Raw genomic sequence first — 12,536 nt, forward strand, 5'->3', positions numbered from 1 at the left:
AAACCACCAAAGGAAATCCTGTAACACATGGAGGCTGAACAACACACTGTTGAACCACCAGTGGGTCATAGAAGATATCAGAAAGGAAATTCAAATGATTGAACACACAGAACACACAAATCATCAGCTCTTCTTGGATACAGCAAAGGCAATACTCAAAGGCAAGTTTATAGCTCTGAGTTCCTACATCAGCAAATTGAGGTGAACTGAAACCAACAATTGAACGAGGTACCTGAATCTCCTTGAAAATGACCAAAAAGCTAAGCACCAACCCAGTAGACAGAAACAGATAAAATTAAATCAGAATTAAAGGAATTAGGGTACAAAAAAAACATGGAAAGAATCAATCAACAATACAAAGAGTTGGTTTTTTGAAAAAATTAACAAAATTGACAGACCTTTAGGAAATCTTTTCAGAAAAAGAGAGCACACTCATATAAACTAACTCAGAGATGAAAATCTTAATGTCCTTACAGAAAGATACAGAACATTTTAAGGGAATAGTTCTCAAAAACGTTATGCTAATAAGCTTCAGAATCTGGAAGAGATGGATAAATTTCTAGCAAATATTCATTTGACTGAACTAAATTAAAATGAGTTTAACCAACTTAACTGACCCATATCAAGCGTCGAAATAGAAACAGCAATAAGAGACCTCCCACCCAAGAAAAGCCCAAGACCAGATAGATTTTATAGCTGAATCCTACTACAAGGTTTTAAACCAGAATTCACACCAATACTCCTCTAAATCTTCAATGAAATTAAAAGTGAAAGTTCACTACCAAACTCCTTATGTGAAGCCATCATAACCTCGTCCCAAACCAGGCAGGGAATCATCAAACAAAGAGAACTATAGACTCTTTGATGAACATTGATGCAAAACTTCTCAACAGAATTTTGGTTGATCATACACCATGATCGTACAACATTCATTTCAAGGTGCAAAGCTTGTTCAATATACACAAATCAATTAATATAACTCATCAAATCAACAAGAGAAAGGATAAGAACCACATGATTATCTCAATAGATGCAGAAAAAGCATTTCACAAGATGCAACATACCTTTATGATGAAAGTTCTGGAAAAACTAGGAATTCATGAAACATTCCTGAATATAATAAAGGCTGTGCATGACAAACCTACAGCCAGCATTATACTTAATGGTGAAAAGCTAAAGTCAGGAAAAAAACAAGGATGTCAACTCTCTTAACTCTTCTTCAACTTAATATTAGAATGTCTAGCTAGGGGAGTAAGACAAGGTACAGACATAAACGGGATCCAAATTTAAAAAGATGAAGTAAAACCCTCCTTCTTTGCAGATGACATGATCTTGTATTGAAAGAAGCCATGGCTTCTACTCCCAAGTTACTCCAGCTGATCAGAAACTTTGGCAAAGTAGCAGCATACAAAAATAACCCTCAAAGATCAATGGCTTTCCTGTATGCCAATAATGAGAAGAGTGTGGCTGAAATCACGAAACAAGTCATTTTGTAATAGCCCCGCAAAAAATAAAATACCTAGGAGTTAACGTAACTAAAAATGTGAAGGAGATCTATGATGAAAACTTTAAAAACCCAAAAAAGGAAATTAAAGCAGAAATAAGGAAGTGGATAAACGTTCCATGCTCCTGGTTTGGGAGGATTACCAATGGGAAAACTGCAATACTGCCAAAGGCTATGTTCAAATTCAATGTGATACCTATCAAAAACCCAACCTTAATCTTCAAGGAAATAGAAGAAGTAATCCAAAAATTCATATGGAAAAATTAAAGACCCCGCATATCAAAAACAATCCTTACCAGAAAGAAGAGTGCTGGAGGAATATCAATACCAAACTTCAAACTCTACTATAAAGCCATAGTAAGCAAAAGAGGTTGGTATTTGCACAAGAACAGACTTGAGGACCAATGGAATAGAACTGAAGACCCAAAAATGAACCCATGGACCTATAGCCAACTAATCATTGATAAGGGAGCTAAAAAAATAGAATGGAAGAAAGACAGCCTCTTCAGAAAAAGGTCCTGAAAATTTGGATAAACACATCCCCATATATCACACTGTACCAGAATCAACTCCAAATGGATCAAAGATTAAAAGACAAAGCAGAAAACCTGAAAACATTAGAGGAAGGAATAGTAGAAAATCGAGGTCTCTTTGGCACAGTCCATATTTTTCTTACTAAGGACCCAAAAAAACAACAAATTAAAGGTTGGACAAATGGAATTGCATGAAACTGCAGAGCTTTTGCATGGCAAAGGACATAGCAAGCATGACTAATAGAAACCCCTGAATTGGGAGAAGATCTTCACTAGCCATACAATGGAAAAGGGTCTCATATCTAAAATATACGTAGAACTGAAAAAATTAAATCCCCCAACAACAAATCCTCAAAGAAACAACTGCCCAATTAATAAATGGGCTAAAGATTTACAGAAAAACTTCTCTGAAGAGGAAAGAAGGATCACCAATAGACACATGAAAAAATGCTCAACCTCTCTAGCCATAAAAGAAATGCAAATCAAAACAACAGTGAGATTCCACCTCTCCCCACTTAGAATGTCTATAATCAAGAACTCTAATAACAACAGATGCTTAGGGGATGTGGACAGAAGGGAACCCTACTGCATTGTTGGTGGGAATGTAAACTTGTTCAATCCCTTTGGAAAGCAGTAAGGAGGTTCCTCAAAAGACTCCACATAGAGCTTCCCTATGACTTAGGAATCCTACTTTTGGGCATTTATCGAAATGATCACAAATAAGGCCATATTAAGGCTACCAGCACAACTATGTTTATTGCAACATTATTTACCATAGCTAAAATATAGAAACAACCCAGATGCCCCTCAGTAGATGACTGGATCAAGAAAACGTGGCATATATATGCAATGAAATTCTAGACCTCCATCAGAAAGAATGACATCTCTCTATTTGTTAGGACATGGAAATACTTGGAAAAAAATATATTCAGTGAAGTAAGCCAGGCCCAAAAAACATAGGTCCATGCTTTCCCTTCTTTGCAATAACTAGTATAAGTTTAGGACAAGCAGAAATGGCCAAAAGCTATGTACATATGACCAGATAAGATGATGTTAAGCGAAATAAACTCCAAGATAAGGACTCAATTTTTTTTCTTTCTTGCTATTTTTTTTTTTTTGTGCACACACTGTACAGAGGGGTTACAATTACATGGGCAGGTTAATGCGTACATTTCTTATCAAGCATTGCAGCCTCTTCCTTTGTTTACCCTTCACATCTCTTCCCAGCCTCCCCCTCACCTCCCGCACCCAATCCTCCCCGCTTCCCCCCCCCCAACATTGTAAAGCTCGTTTTCGACATGACAACTTGTACTTCTCATTGTTGCAACAAGTCCACCTGTATCCTTAAACGACTTGTTTTTCCCCATCTCCTCTACAAGTTATACTGACATCAAATATAGTGAAAGCAGGGGTTATACTGTGGGGGAGGGACATACAATGCTACAAAGAGATAATCTTATGAATGCGTTAGAAACAAATGCATGAAAGGAAAAAAAAAACATTAAAATACATTATCTAAGGATTCATTTTCCTAACATCACATTATCTGACCTTTTCCGCTTGACTCATACATATACTAGATATTGCAAATAAGGGAAACCATGGGACCTATGTTTCTTTGGGCCTGGCTTACTTCACTTAATATAATTTTTTCCAAGTTTTTCCATTTCCTAACAAATGGGGCAATGTCATTCTTTCTGATGGAGGCATAGAATTCCATTGTGTATATATACCACATTTTCTTGATCCATTCATCTACTGAGGGGCATCTGGGTTGGTTCCATATCTTAGCTATGGTAAATAATGCTGCAATAAACATAGTTGTGCTGGTAGCTTTAGTGTGGTCTTGTTTGTAAACATTTGGGTAAATGTCCCAAAGTGGGATTGCTGGGTCATAGGGGAGCTCTATGTGAAGTCTTTTGAGGAACCTCCATACTGCTTTCCAAAGTGGTTGAACAAGTTTACATTCCCACCAACAATGATGTAAGGTTCCTTTCTGTCCACATCCCCTCCAGCATCTGTTGTTGTTAGAGTTCTTAATTTTTGCCATTCTAGCTGGAGTGAGGTGGTATCTCAAAGTTGTTTTGATTTGCATTTCTTTTATGGCTAGGGATGTTGAGCATTTCTTCATGTGTCTATTGGCCATCCTTCTTTCTTCTTCAGAGAAGTTTCTCTTTAAGTCTTTAGCCCACTTATTTATTGGGCAGTTGTTTCTTTGAGGATTTTTTGTTGGGGGATTTAATTTTTTGTGTTCCAAGTATATTTTAGATATGAGACCCTTGTGTGTTGTATGGTTAGTGAAGATCTTCTCTCAATCCGTGGGCTTTCTATTGATCTTGCTAGTTATGTCCTTTGCGATGCAGAAACTCTGCAACTTCATGCAATCCCATTTGTCCAACCTTTCTTTGATTTGTTGTGTTTCCGGGTCTCTATTCAGAAATTTTTGGCCTGAGCCAAGGAGACCTAGGGTTTCTCCTATTCCATCCTGTAATATTTTCAAAGTGTCTGCTGTGACTTCAAGGTCTTTGATACATTTGGAGTTGATTCTGGTGCAGGGTGATATATAAGGATCTAGCTTTAGTTTTCTACAAAACTAAACTGTTTTTTTTTTGTGTCTTTTGCATGTTCCTCCTCCAGGGTATAACCCCTCTTGTCACTGTACTTTGTTTCGGTGCCTTGAATCTTGTATATACAATTTTTTTTTTTTTTGATTTGGGGAGAGGAAGGAAAAAAACAAAATGTTTAAATAGGGATACAGCTTGATCCATTGTAACAATCAGATGTACAAACACTATGTTGAAAGTGAACTTTACAACTTTGGTGGAGGGATGAGCGGAGTGAGTTGGGGGTTGTAGTTGGGGAGGTGAGGAAGGAAGGAATGTTAGGGGATAAACAAGGAGGAGGCATCAATACTCAATAGGAAATGTAATCATTACCTTACTCATGTTACTATAACCCTTCTGTACAGTATTTTTACAATTATATATAAAAAAAACTGGACATAGAGCTCCCCTATAACCCACAAATCCCTTAGGCATTTACCCAAATGATCACAAACAAACCATAGTAAAACTACCAGCACAACTATGTTTATTGCAGTATTATTCACCATAGCTCAGATATGGAACCAACTCAGATGCTTGGAAGTAGATGAAAGGATGAAGAAAATGTGATATATATATATATATATATATATATATATATATATATATATATATATATAATGGAATTCTATACCTCCATCAGAAAGAATGATATCACCCCATTTGTTAGGAAATGTACAGACTTGGAAAAAATTTTATTAAGTGATGTAAGCCAGACTCAAAGAAACATAGGTCCCATGGTTTCTGTTATCTGCAATAACTAGTATGTCTAGGACAATTAGAGGAGGGCAAAGCTATGTACATATGATCATATAACCTGATGCTAAGCGAAATGGACCCCAAACTAAGGGCACAAGTTGTTTTAACTTTGTTGCTGTTATTTTTAATGTAATTATAATTCACTATTTGATTTTTTTCCTTTGTAAATTCTTCCCCCATGGTACAACCCCTGTTGTCACTGTATTTTATTCGGTGTCCTGCATCTTGTATATACATTTTTCTACTTTGGGGAGGGTAAGGGAAATAACACAATGCTGAAATACAGATACAGGATGACCCATTGTAACAATGAGATGTATGAGAACATATGTTGAAAATGAACTTTACCACTTTGCAGGGGGCGGTGGTTAGAGAGTGGTGGGAAGAGTTCGTGAGATGGGGAGGAAAGGGATGGTAGGGGAAAAATAAAGGAGGAAATGGACATTACCTTGCTCATGTAACTGTAACCCTTCTGTACAGTATCTTTACAACAAAAATACATAGTAAGAAAAAATCTATGATTCAGTATGAAGAAAAATGTTTAAAAATAATTATTATTTGCATTTACTATTCAAGCTCATCATAAATTGTATCTGGCCCAATTCTAATTGAGAAAATTCTAAACACATCCTTTTTCATTTTTTTTATTGTTTTTGCCTTTTCTGACTAACCTTAGCTGATGCATTTTCAAAAAGCTGTTTTTGATAAATGTGTGAAGGGACCAAAGCTGGACAATTTGTGGAAACATTTTTTTGTCTTTATAAATCTTTGCATCATGAAGGAGGACACTTTTACTATATCTATCTCTTTACTGTATCAGTAGATCTCAAAATAATTTTCATAAATTAACCACCAATAAATGTTTTTTTTGATTTGAGTAATTTAACCACATAATTTCTGTTCTCTATTTATGAGATACATTTTAGATTTTATATATCCTTAAAAACCTTTGACAAGATATTACTAGCCAGCTGTGTTAGTCCATTTCTCATAACTTCTTGTCAGATAGTAATTGTAATTTGGGAAATAATCAGAGTAAATACTTATGATCCTGAACTTTATAGTAAAGTACCGTTTTCTTAATAATTTCTAATATCTTATAACTATTTAAATGAATATGAACACATATGTTGGTATATATACACTTATATATCTTTATTCATATATATGTATACTTATGCATAAATGCATTCATACATATATACTTATGTATATTTACATATATACTCATACACACACATATATGAATATACATATACATAAGTATATACCCATATGTCTTGCCCATCTGAATGAAGGATGTATCATAGATATTTCTACATAAGATTGAAAAACTTTTTTTTATGTAATTCTTTCATTCAATGTTTATTTTTATTATAAAATTGATATACAGAAGAATTGCATACACATAAACCAGGTAATAAGTACATTTCTTTTTCAACAGTGTCAATTCTGCTCTTGTTTTCTCCCAGTTATTTCCTTCCTAACCCACTCCCCACAAGTTTTAAGGTTCATTTTCAATAGATTAATATCACTGCTGAATTTGTTCACCCTTTGTCCCAGCATCTCTGTGCTTTCTCTTCCCCTCCACTAGTCATATAAACTTACATACAAAAGGTATAGAAATTTAAAAAAAGAGGAGAAAAACAGAAAAAAGAATCACAAGAAATAAAATTTTTTAAAAAAACCCACAAACTTTTGCTTCCACTTCTTTGAGTTTATTTTGATAGGCATCATTTTATATGATGAGATGAACATAACTATAGAGCCCTTGTGATCACCTCCTAAGAATGTTCTCCTTTGGTCTCACTGTGTAAGTGCTTAGAGTCCTGTTTAATTCATTGTGCACAACTGTAATAATTTTTTTTTTGTCAGTCGTGGGGCCTGAGCTCTGGGCCTGGGCCATGTCCCTCAGCTCTTCAGCTCAAGGCTAGCACTCTACCACTTGAGCCACAACGCTACTTCTGGCTTTTTCTGCTTATGTGGTGCTGAAGAATCGAACCCAAGGCCTCATGCATGCAAGGCAAGCACTCTGCCACTGAGCCACCTTCCCAGCCCACAACTGTAAAGTTTTTGTCTGTTACTAGCCTTTGGGTTTAGTAGACTTATAGACATATTCTCATTATTACAAATGGGATAAATCCTGCAAGCAGTGTTTCTTTGGATCTGTATTACTTTGCTTAATACTTTTTTCCTAAGTCTTTCCATTTCTTTACAAATGGGGCAATATCATTCTTTCTAATAGAAGCATAGAATTTTATTGTGTGTGTGTATATATATATATATACATATATATATATATATATATATATATATATATATATCAATCACATTGTCTTGATTCATTCGTCCACTGAGGGGAACCTGAGTGGATACCATATCTTGGCTATGGTAAACATTATTGCAGTGAACATGGTTGACCAGGTAGCTTCAGTGTTGCCTAGTTCTTGGTCAATTGGCTAAATGACCAGGAATGGAATTATTGGGTCATAGTAAAACTCTATATTTCATCTTTTAAGGAACTTCTATATTGCTTTCCAGAGGGATTGAACAAGTTTACATTGCTGCAAATAGTAGTATCATGTTCCCTTTGGCCACATCTCTACCGTAATCTGTTATTGTTAGTTTTCTTGATAATGTCAAGTCTAACTAGGGTGAGATGATATCACAAGGTTGTTTTGATTTGAATCTCCATTATGGCCAATGATATTGACTATCTCTTCATATTTCTATTGACCATTCTTAGTTCTTCAGAGAAAGTCTCTCTTTAAATCTTCATCACATTTATTAATTAGGTTATTGTTGCTTTGAGGATATGTTTTTGAAGGTTTAATTTCTAGAAATATAAGTATATTTTATGTATGAGACAGTTGTCTGATGAATATTGGCAAAAATCTTCTCCTGTTGGGTTTCAATATATATTGTTAGCTATGTCCTTTGACATGGAGAAGCTCCTCAGTTTGATGCAATCCCATTTATGTAGTCTTTCTTTGATTTGTTGCAATTCTAGTTCTTTCCTTAGGAAGTTTTGACCTGTGCCAAGGACCCCTAGTGTTTCTCCTATCCCGTTCTGTAATATTTTCCTTACATCTTCCCTTACATTGATGTCTTTGATCCATTTGGAATTGATTCTGGTGCAGGGTGATACCTATGGATTTTGTATAGGCAATTCTGCCAGCACCATTTCTTGAAGAGGCCCTCTTCCATTGTGTGTTTTGGGCTCCCTTATCAAATATTCGGCTATAGATCTGGAGGTTCACTTCTGGGTCTTCTATTCTATTCCATTGGTCCTTAGGACTATTCTTGCACCAGTACCAAGCTTTTATTTATTTATTCTTTTTTTTTATTGTGAAAATACCGTACAGAGGGGTTACAATTATATGAGCAAGGTAATGAGTACATTTCTTATCAAGCATTGTTGCCTCCTCCTTTGTTTCCCCTTCCCATCCCTTCCCATCTCACCCTCGTTCCCTGCTCCTCCCCCCCCCCCCCCCCCCCCCCGCAGCCAAAGTTGTAAAGTTCGTTTTTGGACATAACGTCTTGTACACCTCATTGTTGCAATGAGTCCATCTGTATCCCTATTTAAACAATTTATTTTTTCCTTCCCCTCCACAAATTATACCAACACCAAATACAGTGAAAACAGGGGTTATATAGTGGGGGAGGGACATACAAAGCAACAAAGAGATCATCTTATAAATACATTCAAAACAATTGCAAGAAAGAAAAACCATTTGAGTCCTTGTCTTGGGGTTCATTTCACCTAACATCAACTTATCTGACTGTTTTTGCTTGTCTCAGACATATACTAGTTATTGCAAATAAGGGAAACCATGGGACCTATGTTTCTTTGGGCCTGGCTTACTTCACTTAATATAATTGTTTCCAAGTCTTTCCATTTCCTAACAAATGGGGCAATGTCATTTTTTCTGATGGAGGCATAGAATTCCACTGTGTACGTATACCACATTATCTTGATCCATTCTTTTAACTATGGCTTTGAAATAGAGTTTGAATATTGGTATTCATATTTCTCCAGCACTGTTATTTGTGCTAAGGATTGTTTTCACTATTCTGGGTCTTCTATTATTCCATATGAATTTTTAATTGTTTTTTCTGTATCATTAAAGAATGCTGTTGGGACTTTGATGGGTATTGTATTACATTTGTAAATAGCTTTGGTCAGTAATGCAATTTCTTTATGTTAATCGTTCCAATCCAGGAGAATTGAAGGTTTTCCCAGTTCCTTAAATCTGCTTTAATTTCCTTTTTCAAGTTTTTAAAGTTTTCATCAAAGAATTTTCTTCATATATTTATTTAATTTATAGGTATTTTTGAGGCTATTTCAAGAGAAGATGCTTTCCTGATTTCAATCCCATTCTTCTCATTGTTCTCACACAAAGACGACTGTTTTTGCGGGATTAATTTTATATCCTGATACTTTGCCAAAGTTTCAGAGCATCTAAAGTAGCTTGGGAGAGTAATATATAGGGTTCTTTAAATATAGAAGCCTGCCATTTGCAAAGAGGAATAGTTTAACTTCTAATTTCCCTATTTGAATAGCCTTTATGTTTGACTTTGTCATATTGATCTTGCTAGGTATTCCAGTAATACATTGAACAGGAGTAGACAGAATGGACAACCTTGTCTGGTTTATGATTTTAGAGGAAAAGGTTTTAAGTTTCTACCAGTAAATGTCACACTGGCAGTAGGTTTTCATATGCAACCTTTATTACATTGAAGAATGTTGCATAGATTCTTAGATTTTCCAGAGCTTTTATTATAAAGTTATGTTGAATCTTGTAATCTTACCATATCTATTGAGATGATCATGTGTTTCCTGTCTTTGCTCCTGCTAATGTGTTAAATCACATAAATTGGCTTGCATATATTAAACCAACTTTGAAACCCTGGAATGAATCTTGTTTGATAATAGTGTATGATTTTTTTGTTGTTGTTAGTTGTTGAATTCCATTGGTCAGAATTTTATTGAGAATATTTACATAAATGTTCTTCAAAGAAATGGGTCTATAGTTCTCTTTGATGAGTCCCTATCTGGTTTTGGGATGAGTGTTTTAATGACTTCCTAGAATGAGTTTTATAGTGATCTTTTGCTTTCAATTTCATTGATGAGTTTGAGAAGTATTGATGTGATTTACCTTTGAAGGACTTTAGAATTTCTCTATGAATCCACCTGGTCCTAAGATTTTCATTATTGGAAGTCTTTTATTGCCATTTCTATTTTATTTCTTGATATGGGCCTAATTCGTTGGTTTAAGTAGTCTTCGATTAGTTTGGGCACATCAATATTCCCTAGAAATTCTTCCATTTCTTCCAGATTCTCAAATTTGTTAGCATAAAGCTTTGCAAATTATTCCCTTATATTATTCTTTATCTTTCTTGTTTCTGTCATGTTGTTCTCATTCTTGTCTCTAATTTTATTTATTTAGGTGTGTCCTCTTCTTTTTTTAGTCAGATTTGCTAAGGGTCTGTCACATTTGTGAATGTTTTTCAAAGAACCAACTCGTTCTGTTGATTTGTTCTATATTTTTTCATTTCCGATTCATTTATTTCTTGTTTAATTTTAATTGTTTCCATTAATGGATTTAGCATTTGAGTTGTTCTTCTTTTTCAAGAAATGAAAAGCTCATCATTAAAATCTTTTTTAATATTAATTTACTTTATTGCAATTATAGATGTAATGTACAGAGGTCTTACAAAGATTTGTCCAATTTGTTGATGTAGGCACTCAGAGCTATAAATTTCCTCAGCTCACTTTGTTTTCTGTGTCCCAAAAGAGCTGATATTTTGTGCACGATAGTTTCTAAATTCCATATATATTTGAATTACTGTTCCAATCTCCTCAATAACACACTAGTAATTCAACAATGCCATTGTTCACTAGGACTTACAGAATTTTCTGTGATGGCTTTTGGTACCTAGTTAGTCAATATAATTATATAGATCTAAGATTCTCTATTGGATTTTTCCCAGAATGCTCTACACAGAGGTGATAATGATGTGTTGAAGGCACCAACAATCAATATGTTTGGATCTTTGTGTGCTTATAAGTTAAGTAGTATTTATTTGATGAACTTGGCTGCTTTGGTATTTGCTCTATTTAGAATTGTTGTATCTTTCTTTTGTAGATGTCCTTTTATTAATATGTAATGTCCTTCATTGTCTCTTCTCACTAACTATAATTTGAAGTCTATTTTATCTGGTATTAGTGTTGCTACTCTGACCTTTTTATTTGGGCTGTTTTCTTTAAATGTTTTCTTTATTACCAACTTTTACTTTCAAAATATTATTTTTTTCCAGTAAAAATATCTTTCTTGAAGACAGAACATGGATATGTCTTGCATTTTGATCCAACTGGTCAATCTATGTTCATTAATTGGAGAGTTAAATCCATCAATATTGACAGGTAGAACTGAGTAGTGGTTGGTACTTCCTGCCATTTTATCCACCTTTTAGTAACTGTGCCTCAGCCTTTTTTACTATATTTATCTGGTTTTCTGGTAAGAGGAATTTTCTCTACCATTTTTGTGTTTTTATTGGTTTTCTATATGTAAAACATTTCCAAGTATTTTCTGTACTGCTTGTTTGGTGAAGATAAGCTGTTTCAATTTTTATTTGTTACGGAAAGTTTTTATTTGTCTCTTAATTATGAAGGAAAAGTTTTCTGGGTATAATATTCTTGGTCAGTAGTTGTTTTCCTTTTAAGCATGGCATACATCATTCCAGAGTTTCTTTGTTGTTATGTTTTCAGCTGAGAAATCTGTAGTTATTCTGACTGCTTTTCTTCAAAATTAATCTTCTCTCTTTTGTCAGTTGATTTTGTGCAGATTTCAATGTGTCAGTGAAATCTGGTTTGTTTGGAGTTCTAACAGTTTTTTTTATCTGAATGGACCTATTATTTGGGATATTTGGGAAGTTCTCAGCTAGAATTCTGTTAAATATCTTTCCTATCGCTTTCATTTCCTTTCCTTCTCCTTCCTCAATAGCTATCAAATCTTAAATCAGGTTTTCTTATTGAGTCCTGAAGTTCTTGCAAGCACCCTTCTTGTTTCTTAGATTTGTTCTGGATAATTGTCTCCTCTTTCTCAGTAATATCTAATCTATCTTGATTCCTGA

The sequence above is a fragment of the Dipodomys spectabilis genome, unplaced genomic scaffold (assembly GCF_019054845.1).
Source record: "Dipodomys spectabilis isolate Male_0828 unplaced genomic scaffold, ASM1905484v1 ptg000182l, whole genome shotgun sequence".
Lineage (NCBI taxonomy): Eukaryota > Metazoa > Chordata > Mammalia > Rodentia > Heteromyidae > Dipodomys > Dipodomys spectabilis.